The sequence below is a fragment of the Hetaerina americana genome, unplaced genomic scaffold (genome assembly GCF_022747635.1).
Source record: "Hetaerina americana unplaced genomic scaffold, ioHetAmer1.1.p SCAF_9, whole genome shotgun sequence".
Taxonomy (NCBI): Eukaryota; Metazoa; Arthropoda; class Insecta; order Odonata; family Calopterygidae; genus Hetaerina; species Hetaerina americana.
The window spans coordinates 42,440,118-42,461,969 of NW_027287538.1; the positions used below are offsets into that span (position 1 = coordinate 42,440,118).

Sequence of the window (21,852 nt, forward strand, 5' to 3'; positions counted from 1 at the left end):
TTTCTCGCAAGAAATACTGAAATTCTAATTCTACCAATGATTTTTTGCCGGTCATGTTATCGGTGATTGACAAAATCAACAATGATCGACATTTTGGCAATTTCTTTCAGGAAAATGTCTTGGTGTTTCTAAGCGTTAACCACGCGACATTACCACATATCTACTAATATATTTGTCTGGGCGTATTTTATCTATAATTAAATGCATATATACAGAGTGTAGGCTCTTTTAAATTACATTAATAGCTTCGATGTAAACACAAACAAAATAGTCGATTTCTTTCTTTCTTCCCCTTCTCTCTAAGATTGGACAGCTAGATGTATTTAAAATAACTAAATTCCGTAACATTTAAATTTAAATCATTAACTCCACGAAGAAACAAATTTACAGAGCTACTGAGGGTAGAATTTTGGTACAAAAGAATACCCAATTCAGCTCGTACAATTTACTCTATATCTCTCTCGTTTTATTCCGTAGTCCTTCGGAATAAATTTGGAATAATTACATGTACTGCGTGTCAGTTCCTTACATTAAGTTAGATAAGAGATAAATTTCTATACATAGTAGAAATTTACGTTTCCAGAAAATAAACTGAGTATCAAATTGTTGCCCGAACTTCTAGTCAATAGAAATTCAATTGAATATTCTAGTTCTGAACGGTTTATTCTTGTTAAGACGATTTGTACGTCCAATTCACAGATTTATTTCATTTTTGTACGCACTATCAAGTTATTGCCATCTAAAGCAACATTTCAATTGACAAAATCTATATTTGTAGATGTTTCTGGGTTATTCGAGGCCAATTACCTTTGGTAAATTAGGCGAATATTTCCATGGTTTGGGACTTGAAAACTTCCATTTCATGTTACCTTTGGAGAAACAAAACATGAAGCCCAAAGTTATGTTTTCCGTTTTTATCTTTGCGCCCGTCTCGCAAGAGCGTCCTCAAAACTCCGATTTCCCCAAAAATTTACCAAAAATTCGTTTCGAAAGGGAGAGTGATTCATTTGATCCAATCCTGTCGAAAGTAATTTCTTCCACGGAAAGGTAACAGGTGACATTAAGCGGCATTTACGCAAGGAGTGAAAGGCACTCATTGAGGCGTCACTTTAAATGAATAGACCATTCCGCTCCTGCGTTTCACCAATTGCTGCACATGCAACATTCACCGGACCCATCGAGTCCACTTCGATCCGATATTTGACCTGTGTGCAGTCCGCGAGACAAAGAGGTGTTCAATCAAAATTTACCCTATCAGGCACTAACTGTTTGGACAGTCCCCTACATTAATCTGTGATCCAAGGATCTCTCTCACACAGAGCCGCGTACAATCCATTTCTCTAAGTCCCGAATGAATGCAGGTTAAAATACCAATTATTCTCACTTTCCTCCTCACCGTTGAAAAACTGATTTTCACCGAATGAAGTAGATCGCGGATTACCCTTTGTTTAATCCATTTAATTTAATTTTTTAAGTACAAAACTGATAATGTTTCATTAAAATGGCTTTAACTCTCACGACAAATTGTTCCCGATTCATTTTAAAGCGCGTATTCAAAACAATTGCACTAATTATGTGGTTTATGTATGTATATTATCATTATTTACCATACGTAGGCCTATGATAGGACCCAATAGATCAATACTACTATTTCTGTCTAAAAAAGAAGAGGGCATTTTATCCCCATGATATTCATAAGTGAACGACATAACCTGAATGTAAAGTGTGTTGGTTGAATTTCCTCCTATATTTACAAATATTTTTAGATCCTGAGAGGTACCAAATGCCTATAGAATGTGATAAAATATGAATAGAAAGGAGTAAAAGGTTTTGGAATGGTAACTGAGGAGTTTCACTACGAGAGAAGCCTGTAAATTTGCCGTAAAAACGCATTGCTTGCTTGGATAAGGAACCTCTATCATCCATTTCTGAAATTTAATGCTAATATGCAATTATAATGCTTCCACCAGCACATATAAGTTTGAATACACATATCTTATTATACTCCAAAGAACCAATAATGTACTGTTACAGTACTTTCATTTTTAATATTACCATTTAACGTATAATATTTTCAGTTAACACAATGGTTCTTTAAGAAAAGCGATTATTTTCTGTACAGTTTCAACAATGTACCTCTGTTTATTACACTAATTATACTCATAACGTCATTAACGCATGATAACACACGCTGCATAAAAATGTATACGTAAAAGTATAAATAAATTTCAAATAAAAATTCCTCTTTAAGCTTAAACATATCGTATGTCCCGATTGAAACATTTGTTGATGGGATTCCACAACCTGGACGCGTTATCCAAATGGGGTCGGTAAAGACTAATGTAGGGTTGTCCCGTCGCTCTCAAATTGACTCGCAGATTGATGGACGAGTAAAGTCGGCAATCACATCATACACCAAGCAGGCAAGCAGGAAACGCCGGCCGGGTTCCCTCTCATCAGCACAGAGAGTGAGCGGCTGTTCTGATTCCCCGTGGCGATTAAGTCATAGGGAAACTTGGCGCTGTACGATACTGCGCAGAGATTTGCATATTTCGTCGTCATTGCCTCAAGAAGAATGAAGATTGGTAGTATGTTCAACAGTTTTTCAATAACAACAGGAGAAACAAACAATACCGGTTCCATTGTCCCGTGAGGATTCCTTTCACGGGGACCTTTCACGCACAATGTGACAAAAACCGTCCATCTTGTGGGAGGTTTCAACAAAAAGAAAACGCAAACAATGAACAGAAATCATTCCTACCGGTCCGTTGTGGGAAATACAACGCTTTAGAGGAAGTGACTTGATAGAAGGAACGTACAGTTCTAAAATATAAGTCATCGTTGATAAATTTTTCATAGATGATGTACCAAAACTCGAGCATTAAAATTGTTTTATCAAAAAATGCTATTTTATTAAATATAACGTGGCAAGAATACTCAGGGTTTTCCCGATAATAAGCCATGTAATTGATGCAGTAAAGGAGGCTTTTCCACTAACTAACGTCAACCCATGTCTGGGTAGTTGATATAATGAAGATAGCTCACTGACAATTCACTTTAACGACTTAGACGACATTAAAATTTCCATCACAACAGTCTCCTACTGCCCTACATGTGGTAATTTCACCCTATGATTTATATTAGAGTTTGAGTCTCATCAACTGTACTCACCCAAGTTATCAGCGGCCACGCTGTACCACTCAACCCATTTACTCCTCCTTCATGCTCTCTGACTGGTAACTCTTGCGCATCCTGAAAAAAACAGATCAAATCATTAGTCGAAAAACTAGGATTCCACGTCCATTAACCACTAGAAATACTGGGTAGACTTAGTTGGATTTAGGTTATTTTCCCTCAATTCTATCTCGGGGTTAACTGACACAGGGGACAGACCGCAACCGTCAGTCAATCGACTTGGACGGAAATATATACTTGTATTACAGAGGCAGTAACACACATTGGTAAAATCTATCATCACAATATGCTCATTCTCCACAAATATTCTCAAGGAAGCGGCCTTTAATTTTGGTGGTGAATATGTTTCTCTACCATCAATTGATTGCGCGTTAGGCCTAAGCATACACTGGGCTACCTAATAGACGAGAAACTCGTATATTAGGTAGCCCAGTGTATGCATAGTCCCAACGCGGAATCGGTTGATCCAGCTGGCACTATACCCCCAGGCATAATTAAAACCTATGGCTAGTTGGCACAGGCAATTTGCAGTGAAGAATTAACAGTCGATATTATCACCTGGTGTGGAGCGCGTTGAGAGGCGAGAGGAAAATAAATGGGCAGCGGAGAGGTGAGTAAAAGTTTCCATTAGCCAACTCACAACGGTATGCCCCAAAGGTAAACAGTGAATAACACATCACCCATCAAACGGTACGATCCCCAGTTGCCTTCTCAAAACGAAACTACAAAAAATAGGGATAGGAAATAGCGTGGTAAAACACAACAAATTCCTAAAAGCAATCGGAACCTCTTAGCCAAGTGTACCATGAAAATGATAGCAAACCAATGAAAAAAAAGATCTTAAAAAGGAATAATATAATTCATAAAAGGAATAGCAAAGAATTATATATTTTACTTACTGACAGTTAACGTAAATGTGACAAACTGATTTTAGAACTTAATTCATTCATTCAATCACATGGTTATCCATTTAATTATGTTAACGGTTGGCAATATCAGATTCATTTCCACATACCCTTGACATTCTCCTGAATAAAGAGAAAATTATTCTACTGATTTGCAACAACGAGCTTCACTTTCGTTGGTTCATGCACATTAAATGACTATCGGTATTAATTAATTATAGTCGTGCGAAAATGTATTAGAACTTAAAACATCTTCCCAAAATTATAACCGATTGCATGGAGGGTAAATGTTTCCACTCTCAAGGTCAAATATCCCTCAAAACGGTAAGACGAGAAGTACCTACCTGTTTCTAAAATGAACTGGGCTCAATCCGGCTGAATAACGCAGTATAAATGTATTACGGTAATAATACATTACTTAAGAAATCTAAGAAAGTTCATGATACATAAGAAATCTGATATAGGTCATCAATAACCAAACCGCTAATGAGCTTCATGTGAATAGCCCTTGGAGTATCTATGAAAAACTAAAGGTTGGGAGTTCAGACTGTGATAAAAATTTAATGAGATAAATTACCAAAAAAAATCATTGTATCTCTTTTTCATACAAACTGACATCAACAAAACTTTTTTCTGATTTTATTATTAACCATTAACACTGAAAATAATAAAATTTAGCAATCGAATTCCCTGGCCACTCCGAAGAGTCCTCCATGGAATGAAAGCAGTTGACATTAACCCAACATACATATCTGCCTATAGTACACCATATAACGTAATTTGAACTTCATTCGACTTTTTTCCAAGAACTTTCTCGGTGAAAAATATCGAAAAAGTCACTCTTTTAAGAGAACCCATCTGTCCAACTTAAAAGGCTCCAAGTCTCAGTACAAGCCTCTTATCAAAGTTAGTCAAGCAATCCATTACAGCCACTTGAAGCGGGATTAACGATTTCAAAAGGATTTTTTCTTTAGCATATACTACGCTGCGTTTTCTAGACAAGTACACTACGTATTTGTACCTTTGTTTCCTTGTTCGAAATTATTTTCTTTTTTTGGTCACAATCGGAACATACTCTAGAAATTATTCCTTATAGACCAAGAAGGTGGCTCCTTCGAGACAGATCGCGTCATTTAATTTCGCTTGACGAGTTTACCGCCATGTTATCCTAGAAGGACAACTGTAACCTGTCACTTCCATCCGTAAGAGAACAAATACTACTTTACGGAAATGATTCCCGCAGCACGTCGCTCCCTCTTGCTATAGAACAAAGTGAATTCATCTTATATGTGTCAGTGCATGCTTCCTAAGAACCACTTAGAATTAGCTTCTCATAAACTGTACACATTTACATTAGAATCAGTAAGCATTTGCCTGTATATTTATGAGTGAATATATTTCTTTTATTTAAAATTATTTTAAAATATACATTCGTGTACGCAATTCCCAAATGGATACACAGACGCTTGAGTGTTCTCAAACAATCAACAGGGCTTTATTTGTTTGGGAATAGAACTCGCGTTTCGATATAATTTTTTGTAACCTAAATCATCAGACGTTTCAGAGAATATTATTAAATATGATTTTTCCAATGTATTTTTCTCGGCGTTGACACTGCTACGCAGCGTTGCAACATAACACCAATGCCTGGCCACAGATCTTAGATAGAAAGATACGGATTCTAGTATTGGTATGCAAACTAAATAGGGTGTTCGCTAATTGTATTAAAAATGTGTAAAAATATCAACAATATGATAAACTCAAATCAGATGAACGTTGATGATATTGCGTCATTATACCCGATGTGAGATAATTTGTACCTAAACGAAAATGTTCTATTGTTTCAGGCTTCACTTCGTGGAAGTAATTGATATCCATTATTGAAATAGAAAGAAAGACTATAATAAAATTGCCGGGTGCCGTATAATAAAATCTGTGGAAAAGTAAGAGTCTTTCTTTCTATTTCAATAATGGATAAACGAAAATGGTTCCTACCCGAAATGAAAAGTCGTTACAATAGATTTTGTGCCTTTTACTTCAAGATCTGGTTACCGCCACCTGATTTTTGACCTGCGTAAAATGTGTATTATAAAAAATATGGCTCAGTCAAAAGAAAAGGAGATGTACATGCTTAAGCTACGGGAAAAATTTGTTTACATAAATCTCGGAAAAATATGTTTTAGGGGAAAAGTAATAATGAGTCAGGGCTAATTTTGTACAAAAATCAGCTTATAATAACAATAAGAAAAAAATATCTCGTATAAGGTCTCTTAACCCAGCGAAAAACAATTATGAAAGAGTCGACGGTATTGTAGACGAATATTAAATGTTTTTGAGAGGCTACTTGATTGCGGAAAAGGAAAGACGAAGACCAGTATTTCTTCAAAATAATAATAAAAATAAAAATGGTCATAAAATAGGCATAGAACTACAGTAGCAGCTTTGCTGACATGGGTGAAAGGTAGTAAAAGAATGAAACAAATGTGACAAATGATGTGTGGTGGCGTGTGTTTTACTATTTGTCTGCGTCAAAGTACCTGCGATTGTATGATTGTTTGCCTGCGAGCATTAGAGTGTTTCTGCACGTTTGTTGTACGAGTTTTTGTGCGTCTGTGTGCGCGTGTGTGAGAATACGAAAGAGAAAATTGCCGGTTGAAATTAAAAAATACACGTCGAAAGGGAATCTTGAAAAATATATATATAAAAAAAACAACTCCACCTCTCGAAAAAAAACCCGTGTCCTTAAAATGAAAATGCCACGATATATATTTTTGCAAAATAAAAAAAAATACGACAGCGAAAAATCTTTTCGGGGATGCTTCTCCATTTTCATTTGATTTACGCTCCGAATAAATTAACTTTCGCTCTCTGCCCCTTCTTTTATTTCTTCCCTTTCCCTCCCTACATCTCTCGATCTCCTTACATTCCACCTCCTGTCTACTCATCCCCGCACCCCATACAGCGCACAAACGGAGGCTTTTCTCTTAGTTCTCATTTCCCTACCCACCCCCCCTTTACATTTCTATTCCTCGTCCTCGCAACCCTTTTAAAACCACCCCCCCTTCCCGCCCTTCATACTCGCTCCCCCAATCCCAAATCCAATCCTTTTGTCCCAAGCAATGGAGCGTACACACGAAAATCTGGAGAGCATAAAAAATAAATGATAATTAAAATGATTCCCCCTCGTTCCATACCCCTTCCCCTGACCCTCTTCCACCTCCCCTTAACCTCCAGTAACTTGTGTGCCCGTAGGAGAATGCTTGAACCCTTCCTCGCCCCTTCTTTCCCATCCGTTACCGTTGTTACCCGCTCCCCAGAGGGATGAAAAGGGAATGTATTTTTTTTTCAAAATGGATGGTTGTGGAAGGGGCGACGGCGGAGTAGTGTGCGGGGCGAGGTTGGAGCATAACAGCCGAGGGTGGATATTCCCCACTCCCTCCGTTCTTATATTTCCCCCTGGCCACCCCACTCCTCCACTGCAACACTTATCCATCTACTTGTGGGTTGGAGGGGTATATCCACAGGGAATCATGCTCGGGGAAAAAATAATGGGAAGTTGAGAGCGGAGGGCGTGGTAAGAGAGAGCGGAGGCGCCATAAGAATGAAATGCTATGGAAACGGGAGGGAATAAAACGGGGAACGATAAAAAAAATGAACTCATGCGCCCGAGCGTGAGACTTTCTCCGTGCCGCCCTGAAATATGACGCGCTCACGCGCCGTGCTAAGGACCCACACCAAATGCTGTTTCTCCCTCTAAGCACCGACATCTTACATTATTCCATCCCCAAAATTCCTTCGTCAGGGGGCCGACACCAACGGAAATGTGAAATGGTGAGTCCGTTCCCGGCGAGGGTCCGTGTGACACACGAAAATAAATTCATCGGAACGGAAGAAAATTAATTATCATGCAGGACAGAGGAAATGACACGAACACTCAGTATATCAAAAGAAATATCGTAAAAAATACATGCAGTGAATCGAGATTTTTTCAATGCCGAAAAAATAAACATTACGCCCTAGTAAATAGCCCATCTATTTACCAACAAGCAGCCGCACTACACAGCTGTACCGCAAACTTTACCCATCCTTCTGTTAGTTTTTAGAAAAGAGTGTCCCAAAACATGAATCTTTTGAGCTCTTTAATTATGACTCCTAGAATTTATGTGGCGCAACTATCATGGCGTACATCTTATCATCTAGTTAATGCCTTGATTTGCTCAAAGTTCTTTACATTCATGGCCAGGGTTCTAATATCAGCGGTGATTATTTACAGTGGAACTCCTCTCCCTACTTGAGTGCTCTGTGAAGAGCTATCTCTGCATAATACTCGGTCCGTCTGAAATTGTTGACAACTGGGCACCTTTCCTCAGGAAAAGCTAATGTCGGCGTCGGATTTCTGCCCACCCTTCCCGATTCTTTAAATATCCTTCATGCACCAAGTTAGCCTCCTATTACTAGCCACGCAAATGCCCTCAGCTGACGCTCTGTCTGTTATGAAAAAACCACGGTCGACTTTTGTTTCCTCAAAATACTCTGACGTTCCAGAAACATACTAAATTGCACTTAAATGTGATAAATTACCTCATCCTTCTTATATTCAGCACATTTATTTATAAGAATTCAGTGAATATATTGTTTACACTACACGAATTAATGCACGATTCCCCAAACTGATTTCCTGTACCCAATACAGGAAGCATTAGAAGAGGGTAAAAACTCCCCGCCTAAGGGTTTCAAGATAAACTTGGAAAACACTTCCCCCCCTGAGCAAAATCCTTGTCGCATGTGAATAATTTCACATCCCTCAAAACCACCTTAGGACTTGTAAGCAATAGACAATTTCTTACTACGTGTTTGTCTCTCTTAGTCATGTTGCTTTCACATTTAAGAAATCAACTACGTATTTCTTTTGAGTATGTATTGTCGAAACATTCACAAAGCTAATATTTCTAAAAATTCTGACTGATAACACTCATCACACAACATCTTCGTTGGGTTAGACTATAAATAAACCACCTAAGATAGATACCAGTTCACATTTTTCCTTTTTCAGTTTGTTCTATACACCCTTATAATTCACACTTATATTGGGAATTGCATATAACATACACAGCGCAATTTCCAGGTGCTTATACATTTGGTAAACTTTACATTAACAAAATTAAAAATGGAAAAAATATAAACAGACAAATTCATCAACAGACACAGGTACATGTCTGCATTTGCATATTGGTACATACATATGTACAAATGTACATAAATATGTACGTACGTACATACCTGTATATCATTTGCAGAGTTCTCACATGCATAGAAATAAATACGACCTATTTAATTTATTTGTTACATTGCCTCACGGTTATCTTCTAACTCTTAAAAAGTAGGGCCACATAAAGGTACACTTAAGGGAGTAAGAAAGGTTAAACAGGTTTTAAAATATGTAAATTTTTAATGATACTTTTCTAATTAAGAAGTATTTCATTTGTACACTTGCACGTACGAGTGGAACCAAGAAGCAGGGTTCCTCTTACCATGATGAACAGGACAATGCTCAGCAGAGATTTATATTTCTATTTTCTTGCTATGCTGCTATATTATGGACAAACTGAGTTCGATTTCAACATAATTTTCATGTATGATATTGTATTTATTAATTTATCCAACAGGCATAAGATCTAGAATTAATAATAGGCGTAACGTTCCAATCATTGCCAGTCATTTTACTATTCCAACTTGGGTTATTTCATTATTTCACTAATATTTTCACCATTTTATTGCTTACAACGCATAATACACCTTTTCAGAAGATCCCCATTTAGCCACGAAACCTTCCATGTCTATATTTTCAGATAATAGTAACGAATTCTCAAATTTTGTAAATTATTCTACTCAGCATTTTCAAGTATTGCAATTTATGTAACTTCCTCTCACTCAGTCTGAGAAATCCTTAAATACGATATGGGATAATAATACCTAAAAATGTACACGCGTTATTAAAAGTCGACTGCATACAGTTGTGTAGAAAATAGGTTTGCAGAAAAACGTTGCCTATTTAAATTTGCCGTTCAGATGAGAATTAGCATACTTTTCTAGACGCATGTACAGTAATATGAAATATAATATTCATAAGAACGTTGGTATGAATAATATTCCACATTTTAATGCGTTTCATACGCTCGTCAATACATTTCAGTAAGGGAAGAGTTCAATTAAAATTACGTTATCTCTGCGGTAGCATGATGAATATTTTATTCCGTGCTTAAACCTTTGTTCGTGCTTTATCTACAATATTACTCACCAACGACATCCACACCTACCCTGCCAGAAGATAATAAATCACACATGCAACTGCATTGAATCGCCACAGTGGCATCATTTCTGTATATAACGGTCTATCGTGTAACAGTGCCTCTTTTTACATTCAGTTCTCTAAACTTTAAACAATATAGAAAAAATACAGATGGAAAAGTTCTTTCCAATTAGAGACATACAATAACTGACAAGTTTTATACATGAAAATACGGTTTTTCGCATACCACATGCACTATAAAGGACTACGGTTTAGGCACAAATTGATATACATTTCTCAACTGTGCATTGAAATCTGTGAAATTTGCCGTTGGAAGAAACTAGGGGATAGTGTGAGGCTGAAACATCACCAGAGGTTACAAATTGTTTTCTCCTGAAAATGAGGACTATGAGAATATTGAACGCCTTTCTTATGGAATCACTTAAATTAATAAAATATTTGACTTGATAAAGAAACCACGGACAGTAAACTTTCACAAACTGAGTTAGCATTATGCCACATAACAAACTATTACCACAAAAAAAATACCCATTTAAGTGGAATTTAAGAGAACGTAGGGTATATAATCTCCATCAGCTCGATAATTGGAAGACATGACACAGTCGATGGTGCGGAAAGAGAAGGGAAGGAAGGTGTGAAATTAATGGTTTTAATTAACGGTGCCTAACCAACAGCACGATGTCGTTTCACGCCTGTTTTCTAGCCTTTCGTAGAGGGAATCCAAGGCCCCATGGCCATATTAAAGCTAAAATAAATTACGGAATAGATGATAGCATGGAAAATTAATAATGGTGTCACCATATTGCATTCTTACACTTTTTCGCGAATCTAACAATTGAATAAAACAGGCCTAACGTCTGAGCACCTGCGCTCGGCGTACAATTACCAAACGGCTACAATTTCTCCTTCGGTAGGTAAAACTAACTCTTGAAATCTTGAGCACAACGGCTTAAGCGCGGTGCTGAAAAGGACCCTTCGGCAGAAGATCCTAAACAAACAATAGTGAAATCGAAAACAGCATTGAAACTTGAACCATGATTACATCTATTAATAAATACAATAATTTTATACTTGAAAAAATAAATAATTTCCACGCATTACACATCATCTTCATATACGATTCTATGTTTTTTTAAATCAAAAGACGTTAAGTGGATAAAACGGAACGCTTTAATCACTTCCGACCAACTTTACAAATGTTATCCAACCTGTCAAATATGTCCTGGCTTGATTGTCTGCTTGAATCCTTCTTCATCGCGGCATGCCAGTCATGAAAATCCTTTCACGCCGCATTATCAAAGGTGAAACACATATTTTCTACTTTTAAATATATCATGGCATATTATGAAATATATTTTAAAACTATGACTTTATTCCCAGGAAGACAATAATTTAAATTACAATGCACAAATTTCTGGTGTTCAATAAGGAAATGCACTGTCCAGAATATTTTACATATGTATCTACATATGTATGATTTTATATTTCCTTTACAATCTTCTACTTCATTCATAAAATGGTGCATCGAGTTTACCATTTCTATAAATAGTATAGAAGCGGTTAAATTTTTTAATAGGTTTTTAATCGATCGCTTTATACAAACTTATGGTTCTTTTTACATTAAAGGTAAATCTCATTATATTTCATAAAATATTTTTATGCATTACCTAAACGCTTGCAGGCAAACCCCACAACCTCCGGTCGATTTTTACATCGTCACGATAATCTACGCTTCGTACGTGTTCGATGGAAATTTCATCAGACGAGCAATTAAGTTCCCTTTTTCTCAAACGATGATAAGTTATTACGCCGAAGACTAAGGTTGCTATTTGCTTCAGGAGCGGTAAAAAAAATGCACTTTGAACGCATCAGGCTGCATCGCGCTCAAGTGCATGCACACACACACTTGAACCGCGCGAGTCCCTCCAAAGTGGCTGGCGCTCTCCTTCCTCGCCCTCACGTCAATTATGAACAGATTGAAACGTGTGCACTCATTACGGTGCAAAGGTGGCCCGATGTGTTCTTAAAGGGCGTAAAGAGACAAGTAGATGATGAGCGAGTGCAGCTCATGTAAACAACTACAGAGGACTGATGTTTTCTCACGTAGATTCACCCCGAGTGAGCAAACAACGCTTCACGGGTGGGATTCAAGGGGGGAGCAATCTCTGCTGAATCCCATGAAGGCCACGGGCTAAAGAGCAAAAGAGATTGGTGCTGTGCCACGATTTTTCCTTATCCCTTGCCGAAATTACGATATTTATCTCGCAAACTAGACGTATCTCACCTAGGGAATGGATTCAGAACTCGAGCTGGGTAGGAGAGGACGAAGGTGATAAACCTTTCATTATTATTTAAAGTATTCCAGAGTTTAAGGTAGATTTAGGATATATATATATATATATATATATATATATATATATATATATATATATATATATATATATATATTCATAAGCTCTTAATTTCATATCTTAGGCGCAAAAGACACAACCGGACACCTCACAATACTTATAACTGTCCATCGATTCCGCATACTTCTTATCTCGTTTCATTCTCCCAAAAATACTTATTTTTCACTCCCCTTTCCTCGCTTGCATAACGTCCCCCTCTCTATCACAGTCTACAAAATTCAAGTCCCACTCTGAATCAATCGTTCCTGCCTCCTTAGGATTTCTCCAAACGACCCTTTTCCAGCCAGTCTAGCACTTTTTCTATGGTTTCCCTTTTTCAAAATTTAACTACGTTTATAAAGCCTCCAATCAACCCCTATTATTTTGTTTCAACCACCGTGTGGTATTAAAATACGCTCTACATCAAAGTTTTCATTAGCCTTTTATTAACATACTTATTCAACGGCCCAGTGATCTATCTATTCCCTCCCCCATGTGCAAGCGTTTTTGCCTAACACTTATCTTTTTTTTTGTAGCGTACTACTTTACCATCTTGGTCCGAAACACTTCCAGAATAGGTCAAATGTATCAACTATTTTTTTCAAAAAGTTTTGCCCTTCTATTCTACGTTTGACCTAGCCTTCCTCCTCCTTGAAAATCTCACGAATTTGATTTAGGATAAACCTTTCATGATACGAACATTAAGGAATATTATTTTAACCCTTGTGGGAGTAAGTAACTGTAGATAGCTAAAGACTATTTTTGCGGACTTAAAAACTTAAATAGGTCGTAGAAGCCTGGCATTCAACCAGAAAATTTGCATTGAATCAAACCTTCTTAAAGTAGATTTGACCTAGTCCCCTACCTTGGATACATCATTAATTCTGTGCATCAATATTCAGATGAAAACATTTATCCGGAAAGGAATTAAATACTGTTTCAAACTATTGATACCTTATATTTCTGTCAGGATGAATCTCAATGAATTTATGTTGACATTTAGGTGCATACAGGGTTCGTCCGGAAAATAAGTGTACTGAGCTCAGGAAAAAAAATTTATTACACTTTTACATATCTTAAGCTAATATTCCTCAAATGAGGACCCTTGTGAGTCGATACACTTGTTCCAGCGGCGTTCCCATTCCTGCAACGCTCCCGCGAAGGCATCATCGGGAACCTCTCGAAGACTCGTCGTCGACCTCTTCTCTGCCCTCCACGAACATCTTGTGCCACCGAAAGATCATGTTTCTGGACATGGCTGACTCCCCGTAAGCCTGGTTAATCATACCGACAGTTTCGGTAGACGATTTCCCAAGCTTTACCGCAAATTTGATGGAATAACGCTGCTCCAAAAACTTTGGCATCGCGTTCCGTGACGTGGGACGAGCGTGGAGGTTCGCGTTAACAGAGCTCCTCACTACACCACAGCTCAGAGCCGACTGCCTTTTTCAGCGTCGCTTGCCAACATACCCCCCTCCAATCGCAGCCCGTCAGAGCGGTGCTGGGCGCGCCTGGAGCGGCGCGCCCAGCCCAGGAGTCAGTACACTTATTTTCCGGACGAACCCAGTATATTTTCTCAATTCTATTAATCAGTTTTCGAAATTGCTATTCTTCTACAAAGTTATTCAAACGCTTCCTATCTTTCTCCTTTCGGTTTATGGTTAAATACACATTAGAATCATGGTGAATCAGACATTCAACCCTAACGCAGTTTAAAATATGAAACCTTATACCTCATCATCTATGAAAGGTAATGATTCAATAATTCACTGCCTAGGCGTGGTTTTAACCAACTAACCAGAAAGGTTTAAATTAATGCAATATATTCTTTCTCCAGCTAACATTACCAAGTACGTTTTATTGATGATACTTGTACTATTTACTTTCTTCACATCTCAACCTAATGACTCGATATTTACTTGCAACTACTAATTCCAATTCAAATAACATGCACTTTTAAAATCGACGTCACCAGTAAAATGGTAGATGTTTTATGCATTCTCTTGCTCAAAAATAGCAAAAATTGGAAACTATTTTTATTCAAATTCAAAATGAGTCGTTTAACATCGAAAATATTAAATAATAATTTTCAACACTTTTATTTTTTGTATAAATTAAAGGTAAAGATTACTACAGCCAAAAAGGTCATCATATACTTCATCCCTATTGGATTTTCTAACGTAACGTTTACTTTCTCCTCTCGTCAATATTTTTTTAATGCGTACGTTCCATTAGAATTTCATAAATGCTATCCTAAAGACATAAGAATCGTTTATTGTTTTAGCTTTCAGTGTCTCGATTGCTTCAAATAATAAATAAGGGTACAACAAAACAAACATAAGAAGAATAAAAATGTCGTAATATGAATAGTGACTTTGATCACATTAGCCTGCGTGATATTCGAGTTGAATGATACGCATTAATTGAATATAAAATATGCTGTCGTCAACCATTCTTGGGCGCGCATAATACGGAAATGAAATTTTCAATATTACAATGAAAAGAACGAATTAAAAAATCCATACCTTACGAATTTTATTCGTTATTATTTAACACGCCTGTCTTAAAAAAGTTATAAAAATATTCAAGCATTAAAACCCTATTTGCAGATGACACGGCTAAGCATTACTAAGAATTCAAAACTGTTTTCTCAATTGTCTTAGAAAATTAAGGTCAAAAGGGTATTATACAAACTCGAAGCACTTGAATCTCAAATGTCTGCGGACACAATGTGAGTAAACGTTGCGATTATATTCAGTTCGAGAAGAAGAAGGGAATTCAGCTTTTTCTTTCACCTCCAGGGTAGAACCGAAACCCTAGCCGGGGAAACTTCCCCCTTTCCCCGAGGGGAGCGGAAATTCCCACTAGGTGCTTCTACATCCAAGCTTCCGCGGTATCGCATCACCGGGGAGGGAAGTAAGAGCCTAATTCACCGGACCCTTCCACGAGTCAGAATTTTCGGAATAATTTGTCTCGACGCAAATGTACACACCCTTTACAAGGAGGTTATCAATTGTGACCCACCCCCGCCAGCGACTCTTTCACCAAAAAGGGAGCTTGGAGCCAAGGTGTAGAGCGGGGAGGGGGGTTTGAGTGTGGAAAGATGAAGAAAAGGAGGGAGCGGAAAAGAAGCCTGGGACTTGTGAGCAAAAATGGGAGATGAAGTGAGGAAGGGTGGAAAAATGTGATGGGAAGGAGAAAAGGGAGAGGAGATGGATGGCGGTGGGGGTGAGGGTTATGGGTTGGGGTGAGGGAGGGGGGGGGGGGTTGACGTTGGTTCCTTCGGGCGGGTCGACAAGGTGAGGAGAGTGCGCGGACCTTATTCATTCGGATTCCTTTGTCTCAGGCCATTGCTAGCAGACTTCGCAAACCCCACTCCCCGACTCCATATCTCCTTCCCCCTCTTGGTCCATGGATAGGGCCCACGCCTTCTTCAACTCCCTTTTCTTCCCCCTCATTGTGTATGCGAGAATACACCTTCCCTTTCCCATTCCACCCTTCACACTTCCACCCCCCCTCCGACGCCACAATCCCTGCCAAACCCCACTCCTCCACCTCCCTCCACCACCCCCACAGTTTCTATATCTCTCACTCCTCCCCGCGGACCGCCCGCCTAACCCCCTACACTCATTGTTACAAACGGTCTTTTATCTCGCTCCGCCCTGTCTTGACGATTTTCGTGAGCAAGGAGAGGAGTTTCAAAATGGAGAGCCCTCGAGGTCTCAACAGTTTTCCCTTTATTTCCTCCACTCCGCTCACCCTCCGCCTCCGAATCCCCCTACCCACACTACCTCCGTCGAGAGGAAGGGAAGAGGGATCGGCAGACGTCTCCTCTACTTTAGCCGTTTGCAATTTCCCATTTTTCTCGTGTTTTTCCCACTCCCCGCCGCCCGTCACACCCTGAACTCTTTCTTACATCGCATGCTACAGAGGCAGTTTCAACCACCGTCACCGCCGACACCCCGCCCCTCTCTCCCTCTTTCTCTCTCCTCATCCACCTTCTCCTCTCGGTCCTTGGGCCGCCCCCTGAACGACGACGAATGTGCGGGCCCCCGGTTTCTCCACCTTTCTTTCCCTCCCCGCGGGACGATAATTCGAAAGCGTCGACATTTAGGTGCGCGCGGCCGCAATAAATTTTTACACGACACGGTTATTACGCGAGATTAATTTCCTCTCCATAATGAGGATCTGGATAATTTCCGGATCCACTCTCTTTGCCCCTCAACCCAGCCTCTCCTCCCCCCCCCCCCAGACCTCAGAAACCTTTGTGGAAAGAGAATAAAAATGGTCCCACACGCTTCGCAACATGTTAGAAAATATATTTTTCCCGAAACCCCTAGAGCTAATTAAGCTCAGGTATTTTATACACGGAAATACAAATGAAAACACAAAACGGGATGAAATTTTTAAAATATGGCATCACCGCAAAATTTAACGAGATCTATTTTTTTTACTATTAGACTATCGATCCAAGCTCTTCCCTGTATTCAAACGTTGCTTTGTGATCATTTAATTAATATGCATCACATGAGCTATAAACGAATATGGGCGGGGGAAAACAAAAAGTGTCTAAATTAAAGCTGATCCGCCGAACGATACAACTGTACGCCATTAGCAAAAATGCTTCAATACGTAACTTATCTTAATCATGTAGATTTTTAATCATAATAAACTTATTTTTAAACTTTTCCACTACCTCTTGCGAACATTTCAATATGCTGGCTGTTGTAAACCCTGGGGAAATAGCAATCAACCAAATAAGTTTTATGTGACGCACACTAAATTATATGCGTTTTAATAGAGGTTTCATGCACAGCGAACAGAATGTTTTCCAGTTTTTTTGTTGATAACAAAGCACTCGGCAGTGCATGTATTTAATTGGATTTAACTGTTTAAAACTAATCATTGACAAAACTATGCACGGAATTATCCGCGCGATGTTTGCAGTAGTACTGCTCGGGTATCAGCTATTTCCTCTTCGAAATACCCGAATACCTGAATCACGTCTCATCCAACAATTGTACTTGAACTCAATTTCAAAATTAATTTAGAAATTTAATTCGTGAATTATGAAAAAAAATGATGTCCCAGATATGAGCTGTCATTTCCATCTTTATTTGGGTAAAGGGATGCGACACATAGGATATCCTCTTTTGAAATCGATGCCTCAATATTAGAAACCGGACAATATTTTACCAGGTGCACAAAATTTCATTGGCATTTTACAATCCCCGCTGAATCTAGGAATGTTAAGATTTTAGTCAGGTCTGCACCTAGTCGTTTGAACTAGAGTGAAAAACTCCCCGTGAATTAGCACGAGGAGTGTTTCCGTACAGAGTAAAATACCAACCCAAGCAGGAAAAGGAACAAACATCATGTACTTCAAATGTTAAAAATGTTCCGGTGAATACTTGAATGGCTTTTTAAAATATTCTGATGCAAAACACTGAGCAATGCACTAAATTAAATCTCTCTGGCTATGTACCACTTTTTATTTAGCTCAAATCAGAAAGCAGCGAAATTTGACTTTTTCATCAATTTTATAAGCGAAAATAACAAAAAGTACAATCACCGGTTGGAGTTGATAGGAAGAGAAAAACATACCATTGTGAGAGTCCGAACCCACGACCTCTAAGCAGGCGAGTTCGTCACCCTCACGCCACTGAGGTCGCCAAACACCCTTGGACGCTACATCAAAAGAATGTAAAACCACTTTATTTCAACAGCCATCAATAATTACCCTCCATTTTTGATGACGGAGGAAGATTGAAGGCTGAGACTCGGTCATCATCAGCATTGAGCATGAATCCCACTATCTAACGAAACATTGAATTACTTAAATCAATGAAAAAATACATCCTGTAGAGGAAGAGAGACAAGGAAAGGAGGAAGAGAGAACATTGAGCGTCAGTTTTTTTTTTGCGCTTCCACACAAAGTTTTATAACCTTTCAAATTAAGTTACTGGTGCACTCTTGACAATATCCGATTCGCTCAACACGATTGCAATGATATTCAACAGTTCAGTCGGTAATGGTAACCCTTAGTCTGGTGGCCGGTTGGCCTATTTCAAAAATGTGTTTGGCGACCGCTGATCGAACAATGCGACCGTCCTTGAAGTGCTTTAAGTGCTCTTTGATTCCAACGATTGGATTTCACTTTGCTTTCCCAACGGCAGAGCGCTGACAGATGTAGCATTAACTCAGTGAAAATTCCAATAAAATCGGGGACATTCTTTCCGAACAAGTTTCTACTCAAAACGAAATAAGAACCCCACCAATTTATTAAACTGGCTGACACCAGCATCACGCTCTAAAAACAATAAATTTAATGATTTACTGATAAAACCCAAAATCCAACTGGAAGGTGAAAATTTTTAATTTTACGCTTCCTCGACGCATAATTTTTACGTGATCCCAGGTGGGATCTTCCTCCATAGTTTCTCCAGTTCACTTTTCTTAAACGTACTGTTCTTATATGGCGATCCATTTTTCTTTGAGCACTCAATAGACATTTTTTCTCATTCCATATTTTGTAGTTTCTTTTCGTAAGTCATTCTATCCATTCATTTGATCTTTATCGCTTTTAAGTAGTAGCACATTTCCAATTCTTTCACCCTCTCCTTCCAACAGCAAATACCTTTATAGTTCACAATTATAATAAGGTGTCCCGCATTAGGTACAAATTTGAATGACGCATTTCCTAACTTCAAGGTCAATACTGCTTTCATATGAACTCATCTGTTTAGTTTTGGAGGCGGGAATAAAATCAAACCATTAAATTCTCTGGCAAAAAATAGCTATCCTTGCAATGAGCGTTTCCGCTAAAGGAACAAGTGGAGAAACGAAACTTTTTGATCTTGCTCAGATCCATTTGCACATTTATCGAATCCCAGAAGAGCATCAAGGCAATAAATACAAACTTCTGATAAATATCGTCCCAAAAATAAAACGGGTAGAAATTGCTCTCTCATTTTTCATCACGAAAAACTAACAGAAATACTAGGAATCATACTTCTATAATAAATTTCGTCTCTGAGCTCTCTTACCTTAGAATCTCATGAAAGTACGCCTTTGTACTTCAAAAGAGAGAAAATAAACCTCTAGTTGCTTTAGTTTTTAGACGGAGTTCACAAATCAAAGAGAATTAATATGTGATGCGAACATTTTAAATACTCTTTAATAAGCATGCAAAATAAATTCGAGTTTTCTCTAGGACTTATATCAGCCAATAAACGTTAGTTATGTCCTCAGCCAAAAGGTAGCCATTAGGTAAAATATGTTTACCTTGTTATCCTGATTTTATTTCATGAAACAAATCTGTCATCGCCGGTGTAAATACAATTAAATCATCTAAAAAATGTGATCTCATAAAAAGCGTATTTTTTAGTTTAATGGAATTTATATTCATCGGATGTTGTTGGAAATATTTTCTTTAAAATTCCCGACGCGCCCCAATAGAGTTTCGTAAGAAATTATTTTTTTCCTTGAACAAACTTCACTGTAGAAAAACTCACACGAATCTTTAAGAAGAATTTGCAAGATTTTGAAGAGATTCCAAAGAAATATTTTCTGTTTCCGGGGACGAACCCTGGAGAAATATAAATATCTCTGCATCGATAAAAATAATAACTTTTTTTGAGCCTTCTTAAAACGGCAGGCGACTCGAATTATCGTATAATGTTTTCACAACCCTTGGAGCGGGTTTCTACGAACCAGAAATATAACGTCTACCTTTCTACCCATTAATCGCATTATTCAGTTATGTGTGACACCTTCATGGTAGCGAGAGTGTTGAAGAAAATAGAGTCTGTGTTTACACTGGAGGTTACTTCACGTGGTACACATGAATGTACTCCATCCTCAAACACGTTGGCTCGTAATGATTATGCCTTAGTATTTAGGAGTGCGAAATTATTTTCCGAATGGATTAAGGCGCACGAAAATATTTTAATTCGCATAATAATGAAACTATGCTATAGCTCCTTTCCCCATGGAATTCTCGTGACTATTTTTCAACGAGACAGGCAGTATTACTGCTGTTCAGTTATAATCAGACGCCAACGATAACAATTTCCTAGTCGGAACGATACGTTCGATGAGTTCCAACGATAACAATTTCAAACTTTCCTTAGCTCAAACCTATTTCATTACTAATGCTATCATCATTTTGCACTTGAACATGGCAAATTTGACAACTTGAACATAAATAAAGGCATAAATCTGCGAAGGGAGACCACAATGGCCATTTTCAGATATTCCTCTTCGGTTAAAATATTTCATTTCGAATAACTACGGTTTATTGAAAAATCAAACTTCCACGAACCTCGCAGTTCCGAGACTACTGCGGACGATCAAACCTGAAACTCCTGAAATGATCGGGTTCTCCTAGGTTAACCTGTCAGACAATTGACAGCGGCAACCACTTGAATTTCGATCAATATCAAGTAATGAAGTCAATAATCAAATGAAAGAAGAATATTATTTGAATCATGCAAACATAATCGGGCACAACATGTATCATCATGTAATACACCATAAAAAATCATATTGCAATTCGGTTTTGGTCCATTAAGGGTGAAGGTAAGCCATGATTCCAAGTGCACCATTGCACACAATCGCCATTTAATAAAAATAATTGCATTTTGAATAGCTGTTTTAAAACTGCTGCTAGCCGCTGATTAGATTTACAATAGCTAGTTAAATCTTTAAAAATAAAGTAAAAAAATACAGATTATAAGATTTCGAAGAGATAAGGGTCGCTTAATTTAAAGAAGCATGCTTTTGTCCACATAATTCTTGCTTCTTTTTATTGCTTTTTGATGGACTGCTTCTAATACTCATTTTTATCAAAACGCGATTCAAAAAATAGTCCTTTAGGGCCCCCCCCCCCCAACCAAAGCGATTTAAACAGAAACCCTTTTAACGAACCCATTTATAAGCAATCGCGTGAAAAAAAATGCGAAGATTCACCCGCCCGCAGAGATGATAAGTCATAACGCGCCAAAATTGCTACCACACTAAAACGTGTTACGCAAACACCATTATTCCAGCA

At 38.1% G+C, this 21,852-nt stretch overlaps 1 long non-coding RNA gene across 1 annotated transcript in view; it reads right to left on the reverse strand.

Moving 5' to 3' along the window:
* LOC139698972 (uncharacterized) overlaps positions 1 to 21,852 on the reverse strand; it is a 273,657-nt gene that overhangs the window by 108,416 nt on the left and 143,389 nt on the right. Inside the window, exon 2 of the long non-coding RNA XR_011703035.1 lies at positions 3,172 to 3,252. This is a non-coding gene — a long non-coding RNA (uncharacterized lncRNA). The remainder of the gene's footprint in view (positions 1 to 3,171; positions 3,253 to 21,852) is intronic.